This window comes from Triticum aestivum, chromosome 5A (assembly GCF_018294505.1).
Source record: "Triticum aestivum cultivar Chinese Spring chromosome 5A, IWGSC CS RefSeq v2.1, whole genome shotgun sequence".
Taxonomy (NCBI): Eukaryota; Viridiplantae; Streptophyta; class Magnoliopsida; order Poales; family Poaceae; genus Triticum; species Triticum aestivum.
This window is the reverse complement of record NC_057806.1, coordinates 68,677,050-68,696,437: the sequence shown is the minus strand read 5'-3', so window position 1 is coordinate 68,696,437 and position 19,388 is coordinate 68,677,050. Positions and strand designations below refer to the sequence as shown.

The following is a 19,388-nucleotide window of genomic DNA, read 5'->3' as shown; positions in this document are numbered from 1 at the left end:
GGCCGCATCGGCAGCGCTCGCCGCCAAATCCATATACACATCCTCCGAACTCCACAGCCGATCCAGAGAGGCATACCGTGGATCTCCGAACTTCCTCCGCGACATAAAGGATTTCCCAGCTACAATATCCCCGGCTTCCCGCAGCTCCTCCTTCTTCGCCCTCATAGCAGAGCGGATGTCTTTTCTCGTCGCAGCAGCCTTCTCAAGGTCCGACGCCTTCGCTAGGTTTTCCTTTTCAAGAACCCGGCAACGGCCGGCGGCGGCTTTTAATTCTATGGCCATCTTGGCCATCTTATCTCGGCTCTCGCCATGCACGGCCTTCTCGGCTTTCAACTCTTCGGCCGCCTTCAAAGCAGCCGCATTGCCAAACCTCGCTTGTTCCTTGGCTCGGGCAAGTTCTGTCCGCAAGGCTTCAACAGTGGTAGCTCCATCTGCAGTCACAACATATTAAAGATACTGGCATCATGTTGCTCTTACTATGTGGCGTTTACCAAATAATGACACTTACCCTGTGCCTCGTCAAGCCTTTTGTTAACAAGCTCGATGTCGGCGTCTGCCGCATCCAACTGCCGTTTTAAATGGGCAAACTCGCTAGTCCGGCTAGCCACCGGAGCTTCCATCACCTGCACATAGAGGCAGTATGGTTATTACCTGGGAATATGATCCTCTGTTCGTCGTCGTTCCCGACGACAACCAGAGTCTGAGGGGCTACTATCTACACAGGGCACACCTAGCATGTGCAGGACTATCATACATTATTTTACGTACCTCAAAGCCTGTCAGTAGACTCATAAAAGCTTCATGCAATCCGCTTTCGGCGGATGAGATTCTCTCCATCACCGTATTCATCAGCACACGGTGTTCATCTGAGATGGCCGCTCGCCCCACCAACTCCCTCAGAATATCCGATCGCACACCAGAGGTGCCGGACTCTTTTGTCCGCTCTCTTTGGGAGCCGGACACTGGGAGCTTCGGGGGTCAATGGGATTATCTTCTGGCCTCACCGGACTTGGAGAGGCCCTCCGCGACGACACTTCGGGGTCGCCCACTTCCGGAGCGGAGGAGTCCGGAGGAGGCGTTTCGCTCTCCATCATCTCTGGAAGAAGATCCCCCGAAGACGAGCTCATTTGAGAGGGGCTAAGGCCCGAACTGCAAAGATATATGCGGTGGTTATTTTCTCAGAAGAAAAAGATGGCATACCTGTACTATTAAAGTATTTAGGGTCACTTACGACTCGCTGGAGAATTGATCCCCCCGCGGACTTTGTGCGGCAAAAGCACCCCCCAAGGTAGGACCCTCTGTGGGAGACTTCTTCTCCCGTTTGGAAGCTTCGGCTTCCGAATCCCAGGGCGCGGTCCTTTTCCTCCTTCGGTCGTCTTCCTTCATGGAGACGCTCGCTCCCTTGGTTAGAACGGGCAACGTTGGGGCCCGCGTCCGCCCGTATTATCCTCCCCAGTAACCGCGTGTACAAGTCATTTAAAGCGGTCCCTCGGGATTGAACTCCCACAAGCGAAGGGGCCGGCGTTTGCAAGGCTGGACTTGACGAACCAGCATAACTTGTATTACCGCAACCAAACTAAAATCTCCATTGAAGAGATCTCGAATGCGGCTTTGGAGTATAGGCACGTCCTTGGCTGGAACCCAGCTCAGACCTCTGCTGATCCATGACATCAGTTGTGGTGGAGGGACCGAGCAGAAAACAGGGATGGCCGCCCACTTGGCACTTCTAGGAGTCATGATGTAGAACCACTCCTGTTGCCACAATTCAGACACCTCTGGAATGGAACCTTTGGGCCATGGAGCTCCCGTCATCTTGCATATTGAGGCACCTCCACACGCTGCATGTTGCCCCTCGATCATCTTCGGCTTTACTTCAAAGATCTTGAGACACAGGCCAAAGTGAGGGGTAACCCGGAGGAAGGCCTCACACACGACAATAAATGTCATGATATGAAGAAAGGAGTCCGGAGCTAGATCATGGAAATCTAGCCCGTAATAAAACATCAAACCCCTAACAAAAGGATCCAGAGCAAGGCCTAGACCTCGGAGGAAGTGGGAGACGAACACGACGTTCTCGTTGGGTTCGGGGGAGGGGACGGCCTGCCCTCGGGCAGGCAGCCGATGCAAAATCTCGGCGGTCAGATATCTGGCCTCCCTCAACTTTTTGATGTCTTCTTCCGTGACGGAGGAAGGCACCCATCGGCCTTGAAGGCTAGATCCGGACATGATTGAAGGTTCGGAGCACCTAACCTGAACTTTGGGTGTTTGAGCTTGAGGTGGGGGAAGGATTCGATTGAGCACGGGAGGGAAAAAATAAAAGCCTTGTCCCTTTATAAAGAGGGTGAATATCAAGCGTCCTCTCCGTAGCCGTTTGGACTTGCCTATAGTCTAGGAGTCCTAGAAGCGGTTGGGTTACCCACGCCCATATTGATGAGAATCCCGGAATAAGGGGACACGATCTCTGCTTTAACAAGACGTGCCAAGGAAACCGCCTCGCATGACGCGCTGAGGTGGGATAATAAAACGATTCGAATAAAGGCTTGGCCGTGGTGCGATATCACACTACGGAATACGTCAGCAGATTAGATTTGTGTAAATATTATTCTCTCTACGGCAATATGTGGAAACTTATTTTGCAGAGCCAGACACTATCTTTGTGTTCAAAATCTTCTATGAAGTACTTGGGGGAGGAACCCGCCATGCAATGCCGAAGACAATCTGCGCGCCGGACTCGTCGTCATTGAAGCCTGGTTCAGGGGCTACTGAGGGAGTCCTGAATTAGGGGGTGTCCGGAGGGCCGGACTATACCTTCAGCCGGACTCCTGGACTATGAAGATACAAGATTAAAGATTTCGTCCCGTGTCCGGAAGGGACTTTCCTTGGCGTGAAAGGCAAGCTTGGCGATACGGATATGTAGATCTTCTATCATTGTAACCGACTTTGTGTAACCCTAACCCTCTCCGCTGTCTATATAAGCCGGAGGGTTTTAGTCCCTAGGACAACATACAGAACAACAATCATACCATAGGCTAGCTTCTAGGGTTTAGCCTCTCCGATCTCGTGGTAGATCTACTCTTGTACTACCCATATCATCAATATTAATCAAACAGGACGTAGGGTTTTACCTCCATCAAGAGGGCCCGAACCTGGGTAAAACTTCGTGTCCATTGCCTCCTGTTACCATCCGGTCTAGACACACAGCTCAGGACCCCCAAACTGAGATCCGCCGGTTTTGACACCGACAGAGGGAGTAGTATATTATACTAGTCGTCGTGCTAACATACATGTACAAACATCATCTTGTACAACGATGTGTAGTTTCTCACCGATGTACAATCATAAAACATGTACAACACATATACCTAAATTTTAATAAATATTGTAGTTCTATAATAATAATTGTACAATGCTAACATAGTTATATGGTTAATTTAGCTAGTTACTTGATTAAGAAATAACATGTGTAGGCTATTATCTTGTTTAAAAATGTATACCGAGGCTTAGTTTGTGGATTGCTGAACTATGATTAGTGTTAACTACTCTGCAAATAATCACTGCAGTAAGGAAAATGATGAGCAGACAATAAAACAGGCAAAAGCTGGAATGTAATAATCCACAGCAATGCCAAACACAGCCTAAATTTACAATAGTGTGTACTAATCTTTTTCAAAAGTCAATTTCTCTAAGTTTCGTTTGTAGAAAATGATAATAAAATATCGACAACCAAAATACCACATGGATCATTGACTAACGTGCTAAAAGGCCCCACAGGAGGTAGGGGGTCTGAGGAAGGATTATACAAGGCAACCCTTACCCCTACACAGTGCAATGCAGAGAGGCCACGTCAAACCCAGGACCTCTTGCACAAGTTGGGGCCCGTCCTTCACATCAATTGCTATATCCATAATATATTTTTGTATTTATTTATTTATTAGTATTATTGAAATTGATATTCCTTTTTCTATAAACTTGTTAAAAAATTAGAAAAATTATATTTCTATAAATTATATACACCTTTTAAAAAGAAACAGAGTGAGTAAAATTTTGAGTGATAAACATGGAATCACATATCATCATCTGTAAGACTTAATTTGCACTAATCTAAAATCATAGACATGTAGAACAAATACAAAAATAATCGATAAAAGTGAATAATAATAATTATTATTATTATAAAAAATAGCCACAAAATAACACGGTCACACTTAATTACCTTGGTACCACTAAAAACATTTAAGCCATATAATTTTATCAAACTATACAAAAACCAGTAAGTCTGTTCCTTGTAGTATTTTATCGATCATCATGGCTAGCCTCCAAGCAAAATATCAATCTCCTCAGGCAGCCATTGCACCTCACTGGCCTGCTCCAAACCACTACCTCGCATGTGGATGTCATCATCCTGCATCAGAGATCTGAAGCTGATTATGGCTTATCTTCAGCCAAGGCTACCGTAGACCATAGCAGATCAAACAGATCTAGGCTTCTGCTACAGACATCAAACAGTAGCCGCATCATAAGGCTAGGGAGCTCGCCTGGGGTAGGTAGACGAGAAAGCTAGATCCAAATTTCTCAGTGGGAGAACTCGATCGACCCACCGTGCCACCACAGCCACCGGGTTATAGCAAAATTACCTCTGGTTAATCACATCGCCGGTAGCATGTATCAGCCACTAGCCAAGGCTCTAGCAGTGGAGACCGGCACGTCTCTCCTTGCAGATCTGAGTCACCCACCGGTACCTTCAGATCCGTCGCGGTCAACGCCATAGAGGGATGCGCCTCCGGTAGATCTGCGACAATTATATTGCCGTCCTGGAGTCTATAGAGAACAGTCACCGGCGCAGGGCGGCGACGGACCGCCCCTCCCATCAGTCAGATCAACTCACCAGTTCGTCATCAAACCTCGACAGAGGCCGGCCATGGAAGTCAGCTACCATCGCACCGTCTCTGCATCGGGAAATTCGGAAGGATGACCGGGCCTCCGCGCCTCCAACTCCTCCATTCACAGGATGCGCAGAAACCGGGAAAACTTGCCCCGAGCACCAGAAGCTCGCCCGAGCGCGTCAAACGCACCGCCGAAGGTACGGCGGCGGCGTCGCGTACGAGGGAAGGAAGGGGCCTGCGGCGGCGGCCAGGTGGTGATGCGGCGTCGGACAGGGGATGAGGCAGGCGGCGTATAGGGTTTGAGAGGCGTGCAGAGGAACGAGAGAGATGGGGATTCCGGCTCTGTTCGATGCCAAAACAATATCGCGACCTAAAACCCGCTACGCGTTATAGTATACGGAAAGCGACTGCATGTGGAAAAGCGGGCGCCGTACACCGGTGCACCGGGTGTAGGCCCATTTGTCCGTCTCACTTTTCTGGTGACGCATAACTTTGCTGCTTACGTCCTACTTTTTGCCTGACTCTTTTTTGAGGTTAGCGCATTCACCCGATTTTGTTAGATCCGTATTCTCTCTTGACTTTTCTCCTTGTACTTTTGTTTTCTCTTTTTTCTTTAGAGTTGGTATTTTTCTGTTTCTAACATCACACACTCTGCTAACTTTAATAAGGAAACACGTGCTCAACTGCTAGAGCTAACGCGGCCGCAAATCGGACTCTATTAGGCTGGTCATAGTAGGGAGTAACTTTAGTAATGTCATGCATAAGATACTAGCCTAAGTTAGTACCTTCATAGTATAAAGTAACATAGTAGTAGTGTCATAGGAAACTTCATTTATTAGCTTGTAGACTCATCTTGTCTTGGGAAGCGCTATATTACAGTAACATATTATGTTACCACTTCTCATTAACTACGTGCCACATAAGCAAAATCTTCTTAGAGTGTGCTATGTTACTAGCTAAGTTACTCCCACTATGACTAGCCTTAAGGAAAAACATGCTCAACTGCTAGAGCTAACACAGCCGCAAATCGGACTCTATCCCTTCGCGGACACAGGGACCGGCATTTCAAAAGAAAATTGAATAAATCAGACGAAATTTATGCAAACGGGACCTATTTCATGCAAAGTTTAACATACTCCCTCTGTTTCATAATACCCCCTTGGTTCCATAATTTAAGACCTTTTAGCTTTTTTTATTCGTATGTATCTAGACACATTTTAGTATGCACATGTTCACTCACTTTGTTATGTATGTAGTCAACATTTTGAAATAGCTAAAAGGTCTTATATTAGGGAACGGAGGGAGTATATTGTTTCGTCCGATGGGCTGCTTGAAGGCAGGAGGTTCCCACCGAGCTGTCTGGGCCTTCCAGGCGCTTTTCATTGCGCAGTACTTCTATACGATGTGTGTCAAATCTGCAAAGTGCAGTATGCGGCGGCGGTTGAGGGCGTTAAGGATTCCCTCGTCCATACAGTTGCGGCAAAATACTGAAACCACGTCGTCGTTGCATCAATCTTTGATCTTGTTTTGAACAAGGAGGAATCTAGCCCAAAAGTGAGGACCGTTTCCTCAGGTTGCTGCCGTACATACATTAGGTCGCATACATCTGGAGGACCTGAATTGCTTGGGGAATATTGCTTGTGGTGGGTGGGCGAGTTAAAATTGGAACCCTGACCCACTATTGCATCCGGAGTTTAAAGAATTTCTGAGGTCACCAGCCCAGGATCCGGAGTGTCATGGTGGCTTTTGGGCTCAACACCCGGTCTTATGTTTGGAGGACATGAGGTCTCTTCCCGAAGATGGGTATCCGGCTCGTAGGACTCGGAAATCCGAACATAGCTTGTTCTTAACTTAGGGGAGAAGTATTCTCGGCTTCTTCCTCCACGACCGCTACCAGATGGGTGATCGGCGGGGACCCGATTTCCCTCTGATCGGGTTTAAGCCCAATCCGATCGTAGTCTGTTGCAACTCCCAGGGCGACGATGTGATCTAGTAGCTCGTTTAAGGACGAGACATCTGCTGGATCCATCTTTTCGGGGTGTTCAAGGCCGATGCAGAGATGATGTTTAGCGATTTCGAGGGTTGCCTTTGGCTTAACGGCCACGTGGGCGCCCATGGTGAAACCGCCGAGCTGGAGGACCTGTCCCAGAGCTAGGGCCCTTCCAGAGGTAATGTTGTCGTTAATAACAAGGTGAGCCATCGATCCCGCCATCACGACACAGTGGAACTCTCAATGAAAGCACCAATGTTGGGGTCCCGAACTGTGCGACTGAGGATCGAAGGTAACAGGAGACAAGGGGACACGATATTTACCCAGGTTCGGGCCCTCTTAATGGAGGTAATGCCCTACTTTCTACTTGATTGACTTTGATGAGTATAGGGGGTACAAGAGTTGATCCACCTCGAGACCGTAATGGCTAAACCCTAGTTGTCTAGCCTATGCAAATTCTGATAGCCTCTACGAACTAAACCCTCCGGTTTATATAGACACCGGAGGGGCCTAGGGTTGTACATAGTCGGTTTATAGAGAAAGGAAACTACACATCCGGACATCAAGCTTGCCATCCATGCAAAGGAGAGTCCCATCCGGACATGGGGGAAGGCCTTCTATCTTGTATCTTCATGGCCCATCAGTCCGGCCCACGCTACACAGCCCGGACACCCGAGAACCCCATAATCCAGGACTCCCTCAGGGAGCTCGCTGAATAGAAGATCCCTTCACTGGATGTCTTAGGACAAGCTCGCCACGCCTAAAGTTAAGGGTAGGGATGGGCTTCCGCGACCTTAGACCATTCAACCTGGCACTATTAAGGAAACATGGATGAAGACCAATGACAGAATCAAATTCCTTGTGCGTTAGAGTTCTGAAAGACATGTATTTCCACAATTCAGATTTCATGCATGCCACTATACCGAAGTATGCTTCGGCCACATGGAGGGCGATCATAGCTAGTCATGATGCACTCAATGTGGGATTATTGAAAAGAGTTGGTGATGGATCTTCCATTTTGGTATGGGATGACAAAGGTTGAGGTGAGGATTTTCTTGCCTGGGCACATGAGAATTCAGGCACGTATTCTGAAAATCAGCTTATCAAGCTCTAGTGAGTCAAAAAGAGCGGGCAACTCAAGATGAAGGGCAAATAATGGGACCATCAATGAACGAACAACAGATGTGGAGTGCTCTCTAGAAACTCAAGGTAGTGCCTAAGGTGAGGGTCTTTTGGTGGTGAGTGATTAGGGGCATCATCCCTGATGGATGCACCCTAAAACGAAGACACATAAAAGACGTGAGTACTTGCAAACTTTGTCTGGCTATTGATGAAGATCTCATGCATGCACTCATTTATTGTTCTCATGCTCGTCAATTCTGGGAGGAAGCGCGTCATTTGTTTGATATATTCCTACCCCGGCTCCACCCAAACACTTGGGCCAGGGACATTTTATGCGAGCAGCGGTTCTCGGAGAAAGACCGTGCAATAATCATCACAATTATGTGGTCCACTAGATGTCTCGCAATAGGTGGACGCATGATCAGGTGCAGATCGACCCAGCGAGCTCGGTAAGACGCACTTGAGAAGATCTAGCGCTACTGGAACTTCCTAAACAGCAGACCACCATACTGTCAGGCTATGGCTGGCGCTCTACGGGTGTAAATAACATAAAAGTCATCACGGATGCCTCGATCAACTTCGGAGACGACATTGCGGGTGTAGGAGTGGCCCGATTGACTTCAACCTTCTTAGGAGCCTGGTGCAAGCCATACATGGGGGTCTCTGACTCACTGATCCCCGAGGTTCAAGCCATGGAGGGTGTGCTTTTCGCCAGGTTGAGGGGCTTCACCGAGGTGACCCTGGAGACTGACTGTCTAGAGGCAGTAAACCTCTGAAACAATCGCTACAATGATCGTTCGATCGTAGCACCGATTTTCACAGAAATTAGAGAGCTCATTATTCGCTTTTCATCATTTGTAATTCAACATGTAATAAGAGCGGCAAATGGTCCTACACATATATGTGCTAAGCGTGCTAGTATGCTTAATGTGACTGAAAACTGGCTCGAGACTACCCCTGGCTTCCTGATCAATAGCCTTTTGGCTGACTACTCGGTGAATGCATTCGTTGAATAAAGATCTCTGAAGTTCCCCTCAAAAAGAAAATCGAAATGTGGAATACCCAGAAGTCCATTCTGAATCACCTCGCAGGATCAGGCGGCGCCAACTTACCCGGTAGAAACCGGCACCGCTAGAAATTTCACTCTCGACCTTTTGTAAGTTACTCTGTTTTGGAGTGTCCAGAAGCTACATGGTGCAGTGAGCATAACAATGGTTTCTGCCTGTTACCGTTTCCAATAATCATCTATCATGATCATTGTATGCCGCAGATGCACAACACACTGTAGACAGAAATTACATATATCCGGGTCAGATTTTTGGAGCATTTGGTATGATCTAACTTAAGTATATTTCTTTCTTACTTTCAATTTTTATTTTTCTTCTAATATTATACCGTGTTGCTTCACAACTTTATCTCATCCTATCTTATATTTCTGGTCTAGTGGAATTCTTTTTTGATACTGTTGTAGCTCTGAGCAAAATTATAGCTTTTTTATATACTTGGACTAGTTGGTTTGTTTTACTGTTAAACTCACTTATATTCTTATACCTTCCACCTTCCAGCCATGGACAAACCACTTAGTTCACCTAGCAATTGATATTAGATCACCCTGAATGGAATATACACACATTAATAGCATTTTAAGTTGTTAAAGCTTGTTTGGAGTTTTCAGGTACTAACGGCGGTGGCTACAATGGCCACGGCGATGAGCCGCGGAAACAATGGCTACAAAAGCATCTCGGCATTCACAAAGGCGGACTTGGTGAGCTCTCCTTTTTACTCTTGTTAATTTCCATTGTCCGCGATTTGCATTGATTCCTTTCTGAACTGAAAAATTCATTTTGGATTAGTTTGCAAAGTTTTCATTGTATAGGTGTAGGCAAATTGGAAAGGTTGCATAATGCCATTGCCTGATCCAAAACTTTGTTTCTGTACTGTAAGAGCTCATAGCCATGGTAAATTGAAAATATAAGAACATGCCACTGAACTGACACGTGCACCATCTATAAACACAACCTGCTTTGTTCTGTTAGCAATACAAAACCATGGAACCGTAAGGGAGGAGAGCAATGACAATTGACCTGTAACCATAAACGAGAAGAACACATTCTCAGTTACATGTCTTCCTGTTGGCTCTGCACCCTTTGGTCACCTGCTGGCATCTCTCCTTGTCTTTATGATTGATAGGGCTGGGGGGACATGGACACGAGCAACCACGTGTGGTTGTCCTGATGATGATAATAGTATTTGATTCTGGGCAACTTCCAAGTGGTGCTACATAGAAGAGTATGTGTGGATGGAAGGGTGCCATTTTTATTGATTCATCTTAGAGAAAATTGGTTGATAGATTGTTGATGAATATATGTGTTTTCCAAAACTTTATAAAGCTCATCATTGTTGTGGTGCTGATGAGTGAACAAAAACAACAACCTAATTAGCAACGCACCTGACCGCCTCAAGAGGTGCGCCTAGGGCACTCCCCAGCCACTAGTGTAGACATCAAATATAAGTATCAAATCCAGGCAACGAGATGTGCCATGTGGACCTAGAGGAAAAAACACGTGGGGTGTGGAGAGATATAATCCAAATAACAAGTGGTCCTGGCGGATGTTTCGGACTCCCCTATAGCTCTCCAGGTTTGATGTCAGTTTAGGGAAATTTAGGGAAATTCAGATACCCAGTACACGGCGTGGACGTTTGATGCATGGTGTTGGATGTCAAAAAAATGTCCGGACCGCACGGTCCGGATATTTAGTGGCGTTTGGGTCCGCGATATTGGAGTTGGTTGCCCTTACATCATTCCCCACATCATGACTAATGATAGCAAGAGATACAGTTCTAAAAATACATACAAAAAGAAGAAGATGCTACGACAAAGTTATCTAACGATAGTGTTTCATGTACAATTTCATTAGGAATGCATGTCACAATATTGCGAACGACATTGTACAAATTTAATAACTACTGAAATCAACCCAAATACTATAATTCACTTTCTCCGTTTCCCAAAATTCCTTTGCTTCCTCACCTTGTCCCAATTCGTAAGTCCATATGTCTGTGCCATAGTTACCCTCTATTGTGGTATCTGAGAATCTTGAGTTTGGCACGAAGGCCAATTCACCATCTCGTTGTACAAGGTCAACGAGGACGGTCTGAGGCCAATCATAGAACCTAGGGAGAAATATCTTGTTTTGCATCCACTTGATGTTAGTCTCCTTCATTGTCGTAGACAACGTTCCGGTGAATAGGGATCTCCTCTCTAGGTTTTCTATCTTCTCCCACTCCATTGTATGCTCATTGAGCTTGACAATGTTTACCGGCGTCCCACGGTGCCCAATAAGGACAACCATCAGCTCGTGTTGGTCCGACTCAACCAAGTAGCTGTCTTCGCATTCGAATCCAAAGCTGTTGGGCTTGTCCAGGATTTCAAAATTTCCATCATGCCTACTCACATCATAGACCGCTAGCCCACCCTCTTCTCCTAATAGGTACATCAAGCCGTTGTGGAGAACTGGGTTACAATCTGGCGACGTGGGAAACAATGGACCGTCTGGATCAAACCACCTGTATTCCCATTCCACCCACTCGCCCATATTGTTTTTGATGCAACGGGCAATCCGCAGCACACCGAACGACTTTTCGACACCAAACATCCTACGATCGCCGTCATAAACGACCGCGTCGACCCTTCCACGTATGATCGGTGGCAACTTGCAGACGTCGCCTGTCAGGAGTTGTACCGTGAGACCAGGTTCTTCATGCATAACGTCAAGTGTTGTCCGGTGGCGCAACAGATCTTGGCGCCTGGCGTGTTCAGCTTGTAGGCGATCTCGAAATTCTTGTGGTAAAAGGGGCTGTAGCACCGCACGTTGCTGCTGCCCACATCGGCGACATTGAGGAGGAGACGAGTGATCCACGCCGGGTAGAAGGGCGATAGAGCGCGTGCAGATTGCCATCTTCGGCACACCAAGCCGAAACTCGGGTGGCTCGACCACCGCAAATACTCCAGAATCTCCACCAGTATGTCCGCCGGAAGAGACGACCAATCTCGTTCACGCGACGACGCCGTCGCCGTCGCCGTCTCGCTCTCGCTCATCAGTATGAGGCGATTCCAGTTGAACTTTTCGTCCCAGCAGAACGTCGCGAGCAACCCACGATGTAATAAGTCTCGATCTCGTGCGTAACTTCTTATGAGCTCTCGTGCGGGCCGGACGCTAGTTACGGCGAGAGTCCCAGCCCAGCACGACATGTCACCGGATTATCTATACCACTATTAAACAATCAAACAAGAACTTTTTAAGCACACCCCATAAAACGTATACAGATCCAATACCACCCCACGATTAGGCCCACTAAAATCAATCTAACGGTTAGCCTTAACCTAAACTATTTTCTGTGTGCACTTAGCAATTTACATTGACTGACCGTACTCCACCGTGAAGGAAAATATGAAACTCCACGCCTGAGCAATTAGGAAACTAATAATCACGGGTGCATCCTATTCTAGGAAACTAAATCAGAGTGCATCCATCCTATTAGGAAACTAATCTCAGACAAATCCATCCTATTAAAAAACTTATCTCGGACGCATCCATTCTATTAGGAAGCTAATCGCGAGCCGCCTGCCGCCATCATACACGCTAGCCACGATGGGGGAAGCGCGAGGAGCTTCGTCTTCCTTCGGGAACACACGTGCCATCGCCACCATCGTCTTCTGCCTGGAGGCCATACGCTCTTCTGCCGCTACTGCGACGACTCCATCCACGTCCAGGGCATGCTCTCCGGCAACCATCGGCATCCGTGTTGACTTCAGCTCCGTTCGCAGCACCCACACCGACAAAGTGTCTGTTCAGTGGGTGCACGTGCATTGCATATTAAATAAGAATCGTGGGGCTTCAAGCAATCTAGAATTATAGATTTAGAATTATCTTAGGTTGCCGATTGCTGTACTGAAAATGTGTAATTATATATGGCACGTACATAAGAATGTCTTGTCTTACAAACTAGGATCAAGAGGGGTACTGAAGAAGTCAAGATGCAGAGTCTATTTCCCATGATTACTTCTCATATTCATGTCGGCTTCCTTGGGCTTTACTTTGTACCACCATATGCATTAAACTTTATCATAATTGCATAGCAATCCAGTAAATTATGTAAGATTCAGTAGGAGGCAAGATATTGAAGATGTACTACTATTTCAGTTACATGATTCTATAAATCTAAAACGGGTCACATGACTCCGTAACTGTTGTTAGAGAATATCTCTCGCTGTTCTGTAAAGGTATGCAATCTCTACTGTGTTCCAATAAAGAAAATTTTACCATACAGAAGGATCCAATGAAGAAACTAATCCGGCTGAGTTTCAATAAATAGATCCTTCAAAGGATTTGTCCTAATACAGCTGCCGTATATTGGTACAGAGAAATCATATAAACTGTACTCAGTCGGATTTATTTTGTTTCATGACAGAGAAACCAAATACCTTTCGCTATTTTGGCACATATATTTGTTCTTATATACTTGTGCAGTTTCGAATGATCCAACATATCTGCAGTCATCAAACTTGAAGACATGCTGTTTAAGAACGCCTCTCTTTCTTAAACAGATCCTTATTTGCACCGCCTCTCCTTCTTTGTCTGCGCGCCTCTTTCCTCCAATAATAATAATGAACAACGTTTTCCGGATCAGGTATTACACTGTTACAAATGTATGCTGAAGCTACTCCTTACGACAAGGAAAAAGAGGATGAATGCTTTCTATCTTCACCATTTTGTAGCATGTTCCAAATTGTTGGCTCTTTCTTATTTGAGGATTCATCATTTTTTTGTAATTTAGAAGCTGACCTGAAAGCTTGATAAGGTTAAGCTTGACAAATACTCTAGAATACTCTTCCTTCCATCTTTATTTTTCTTCATAATCATTTCAGTTTCTATACGTACAAAGCGTCTTACATCATTATAAGTTAGTATGGTTGCCAACACATAAACACATACAAAACCGGATAAATATTTTCTATCATGATAATTATTGGATTTGTTTTAGCCCTTTTACATTTCAATTAGTTCTTGTAAATCATCTTTATTTCATATAGAAGTCGTTGTAGTCACATATCATCTTCTATTTCCTATTATCCATAGTAGGTAGCTAGCTATATAATTTTGGCAATCCACACAACCAAAAAATATATATAATTTGATCCAAATTAGTACAAATATATATTTTGCTATGCAGATTAGTAGAATAAAATAAGATTCGAGAATTAAGCATCTTGAACAATATAATTGCACCGTAAGGCAGTTTATACTTTTTTTTCCTGGCTACACTCGAAGAGAAAACTATATTTTTAAAAACAATTGCTGATTTTATTTAAATGAGAATATTTTCCTGCTATTACTATATGCAGCAACATAACCACTATTGTGTCTCGCTTTTGAAAATACAATTTGAGCGACATCAAACATTGTGTATCCATTTGATTTGTATTTTTAAAAACGTTTATTTTTTTATATTATGTGAATTCACCCGTTTTACGTTCGAGACGTGCGTTGCACGTGCATGCTTACTAGTAATTACAATGCCACTACCGACCACGATTCGTTTTCCTTTTTCTATACACAAGTACCGACTAAGTTCGAGCTTATATAGAGCAGGAGGCCGAAGCCTATAGTTTCTTTTATCGGATGTCCCCGAAGGGACAAGCCTATAGTTTCTTTGAGGAGCTGTGTTAACATGGTCCTCCTTATCTCAGAGGGAGGTAAGAGGACATAGAAGATCTGAACCGTTGATACGATTTAGTACTGGGCCCAGGTAATTAACTGCACTTAATGCAGCTGGCCACCTCTTACCTCATGTCAGATAAGGAAACGCCCCCCAAATTTCTCGTTGCTTCAGCCGGTCACCTCTTCCCTTATGGCAGATAAGGAAAACACCCCCAAATCTCTCGTTTCAGGAGAGATAACCACGGAGAAAAATAGTATCACTTCTCCCGAATCACTCATCCCCGAAAAATCCTCCTGTGAATCCCCACTGATCCGAGTCCTTTCTACGGATTTCTTTCTCCATGGCTCCAGTTTCAAATCACCGATTTTATGCCCGTCGTTATTCGCAACAGCGCAGCCCATGCCTGTCGCGGTGGCTTACTCACGCCGCTCCCCTTGTGAAGTGCAGCGCGGTGAGGGAGGTGCGTGATATCGACGGGTTCTAGTCGACGTTCTTGGTCAGCTGTCAGGGAGCGGCGGTTGAGATGGTATGTGCGTAGATGTTCATTCTATTTCAGCAGTGTTGCCATTCATCTTCAGTTTTGATGACTTTATTTTACGCTTTCGTGTTTAGCCTTCAGACAGTATGTATGCCTGGAAAATTTGCTGATCTCTGTGACGATCTGAATGAGGACCAAATAAAACTTGTGCATGAGATGGACTTAGGGCCATTGCTTAATGTACCCTCCATGTCAATCTGTCGCATTCTTCTCGAGTCCCTTGCAGATGGTTACAGTGAAAGGGATAGAAGCTTTACAGTAGGTGAGCATGTGGTTCCAATCTGTATTTGGGATGTGGAATGCATCTTAGGTTTGCCAAACCGAGGTGAGAAGATAACAATTAGTAAAAATCAAGGAGACCCAAAGTTGTTTGCGTTGTACAAGGGCAATAAGGCGATCACTTTCACTCACTTAGAAAAACAGATACGGAGTGGTGTAGCTGATGAGCACTTCATTAGAATGTTTGTCTTTGTATGCAATTGGGACAATTTTGGCACCATGCTCAAAGGAATATGTTAGCAGCCACTACTTAGAAGTTGTTGCAGACATTTCAAAGATAAAAAATACAACTGGGTAGAGTTCACACTGGAATATTTGCTAACTAACTTGGCAGAATTCAAGAAAAATAAAAGATCAGGCCTAGTAGGTGCACTACTACAGGTAATTTTCATTCTTTTTATATTCCTTGGTTTATTGCTTGAGTTGTGTGATTTGCTAACTCATGTAAGTTCTATATCTTCGATGATCAGGTTTGGTACTTTGAACATTTTCAAGCACATGGAGATGACTTTGCTTATGATCACCATGAGCATCCATTGATTAAAAACTGGGATCAACAGCAATGTGACAAGCGGATGGTTTTAGACGCAAAAAATAAAATGGGTGCTGCAAAGCTTATTAAGAATCTTAGACATATATTTTGTATTATGACTGTGTTAACAATGTAATAATGGTCTGCATGGTTTAGGTGGTCATGTGTTTGCGTCTCAACTATTCTGATACACGTTTCACTTGCGACCCAATTGTTGATGGTATTATTGAGGAATCACCCAAAGAAACAAATAATGGTTGCTTTGAGGATGAAAAGAAGCATATAGACTTGGATGGGTTAGATCTGCTACCCGCCGACGAAGCCACGAGTCCCCTCCTCCTTTGTCATCCGCTCCGACAAAAAGAGAGGTGCAGGCCCAGATATGTGTTCTGGCGTTAAAGTTATGTCTCTTGGGTTAGAGTAAGTTTTGTTCCCCTTCGTCGCTCTCCCGGAGTGTTGGGTCTTGTTGTGCTTGCATGTTATGCAAGAGGTACTCAAGGCATCAGAGAGCCTCATTCGACCAAATTTGTCGTCCTTGGTAAGCTTCTAAGGTTAAGTCTACCTTTTAAACGTTTGGCCGAATCTAGGCTAGTCGTCCAACCCTCTTCGTTGATTTTACCAACATCTTTCTAGTTCATATCCCTTTCAATTTTTTTTCTATTTGTAGAAATCATCATGAATTATGAAAAGATGTGGAGGTCCATCTAAGTTGAAAATTAGAGACGGTGTTAGTATTTCAAAAATAAGAATATTTTAATATTTGTAAAACAACACATCGTTGCATTTTACGCAGTAATCAGTTTGACTATTGTCGCGCATGTTACCTCCACATGATCCGAAAAGCTAGATTAAAATTGGATTTTTTAGGTGAGATAGAAACTTGAGAATTAATCTGTTTGCCTCTGCTCGCGGTTGCCAGATGATTAGAGTTTCACCACCTGTCATCGACGTCGCCATCGGTCCGCCTCATCTCCAAGAGGCATTTGTGTCCTGCTTAGTAAGGCGAGGCAACAACGGCTCCCCATAGATGAAATAAGGTCCTCCCCGCCTAGCCCCCATCCTGATGGTGCGTCCAGCATCGACGACGACATGTTAAGGTGTGACTCCATTGTATTTTGTGGGATTAGCTCAGTGTTGGTCCTCGGTTGTTCTTGGTGGATTCTGTCTTTGTTCATCTCCATTTACTTGTCTACGGTTTGGATCATTCTGATCTAGGCTTATCTTCATCTGCAGGGGTTACTGTTCTGGTCACCTGGTCCTGTGCGGGCTTAGCACGATGACTTTTTAACTGTTTACTACGTGTTTTTGTCATGCTCCGGTGAGGGAGGTGTGATGACGATGGCACGCCTTGAGCTCGCTCCAACGCTTCGACTCGTTGCTAGGTATCTACAAACCTGCAAAAAAAAAAGAAATTGGCTGAATCACATCGAATAGAAATAGTGGAAAACTTATGAAAATAGCATTAACATAATACCAAGTTTCGAACTCACAACTTAAAGAAATAGCTAACTAGGACAACGCCATATTTTCTTCATTTTTTAAATTTATTGGTGTACATGACCATATATGTGCATTTTTAACACCCATTAATAAATTATGGAAATAATACAAACATTCATATTAGATGTACTGTCACGCTATTGTGTGACCTCATGGTATCTTGTGTACTTGACCATATATGTGCATTTTTCTTACAGCCTTTAATAAATTATGGAAATAATACAAACGTTCATATTATATGTACGGTCAGGCTATTGTGTGACCTCATGATATCTCAATATAAATCGTGGATTTAATGTCATTGATCATGTTAATTTGGAATGCAATAGTTTCCTTATACCCGAGCGCTCTTTATATGGTAGGAATATATCATTAATGTTTACTTTCCATTTCTGGTGTTTCCTACTTTTCCAAAACTTTCCAAATAAGAGTGTTGGGCGACCTATTACCTCTTGATGGTGACTTATTACCTCTCATGGATGACCTATTACCTCATAAAATCTCGACCCTTGGATCAGAAATAATGGACGGTCCATAATAGTTGGGACCATCTTAAAATTTGCCTTCTTTGAGGGGTGAAAGCCTGGAGTAGAAGCAGAAAAAAGCCCACGAGGTGACGAGGAGAGGACGGACGTCAACGTAAGCAGTGATTCTCTTTTTTGGATATACATATATACTACTCCTATATACGATTAGATATAGATACTCTAAATTATAATGGATTCGTTTGAGCTCTTAGAAATCGGCATAAGTATCCCATACCCGAGTTCTTCCATTGCTTCTGACTTGTATGTCGATCAAAATTTACAAAACTATCATATTCCATGACATCGTCAGTAAAGGCCCCTTCAGTTTGTTGCAGGACAGAGACGTAGAGATAGCGATGGAACAAACCCAAGACGCAGATCTGCTGGACGAAAACTCCCCGTTGTTACTGTTTCATTACAACTACAATGAGCCTCGAGGGGAAACTGACACTGATTCGGATGCAAGCGATGAGGAGGATGAACAGGAGGATGGTGGATGCCAAGAGAGCTATGGCACTGGCAAAGGTGACGATGAGGGTGAGGATGACGTTGCTGACAAGACAAATGATGCATTGTTGTTTTACAGTATAACCAGAAGAAATTTGCAAAGCAGGAGAGTAAATGATTTGGAAAGCCACTTTTACTGGATAACACCACAAGGCTGGCTGCTCATGCTGCACCGTGCTTCACATGCGACCTGTCTATGGAATCCGTTCACACGCCAGAGAATTGGCCTGCCTTCAGACCAAGAGGAATTCCTCACAAAGAGCAGCACCAGATGTTTGCTATCGCATACGCCCACCGACCCAAACTGCACCGTGCTAGTGGTGAATTGCAGAGACACGATGTTCTGGTATTGCCACCCTGAAGGAGACCGCTGGAAGAAGCACACGTACGAATTAGGGGCACTTGGGGAAAGACGTGGTGACGTCATTGGAGGGATGAAGGCTCTGACGGCAGTTGGGGGCGAATTCCATACATATTTCAGAACACATTCCACTTGTTACAGCGTTGTGATACTCAAGTTCTTGCCGGATCCGACGTTCACGCAAATTCCGGTTGGTAATACATGCGATCGTGAGTACCCCTAGCCCTGGGAGGGCAGTTCCTTGTTAGAATCATGCGGGCAGTTGTTCAGCTTAGATTTCGGTCAGCCGTGTCAAACAGATAAAGTTGTGCATGTCCGTGTTCGCAGGCTGGACATGGCAAAAAGGGCCTGGCTGAAGGTGGAAACGCTCGGCGATAGGGTGTTCTTTGTCAATTATAGATATGTTGGGGCATCGCTAAGCGCACA

At 44.9% G+C, this 19,388-nt stretch overlaps 1 long non-coding RNA gene across 1 annotated transcript; it reads right to left on the bottom strand.

Annotated features, from left to right (window-relative positions):
- Positions 1 to 4,142: 4,142 nt before the first annotated feature.
- On the bottom strand, positions 4,143 to 5,257 carry LOC123102342 (uncharacterized). The gene is made up of 2 exons (XR_006448921.1): positions 4,635 to 5,257; positions 4,143 to 4,402 (listed from the first exon to the last, which is right to left on the bottom strand). It is a non-coding gene; the product is annotated as an uncharacterized lncRNA (long non-coding RNA).
- Positions 5,258 to 19,388: the final 14,131 nt, after the last annotated feature.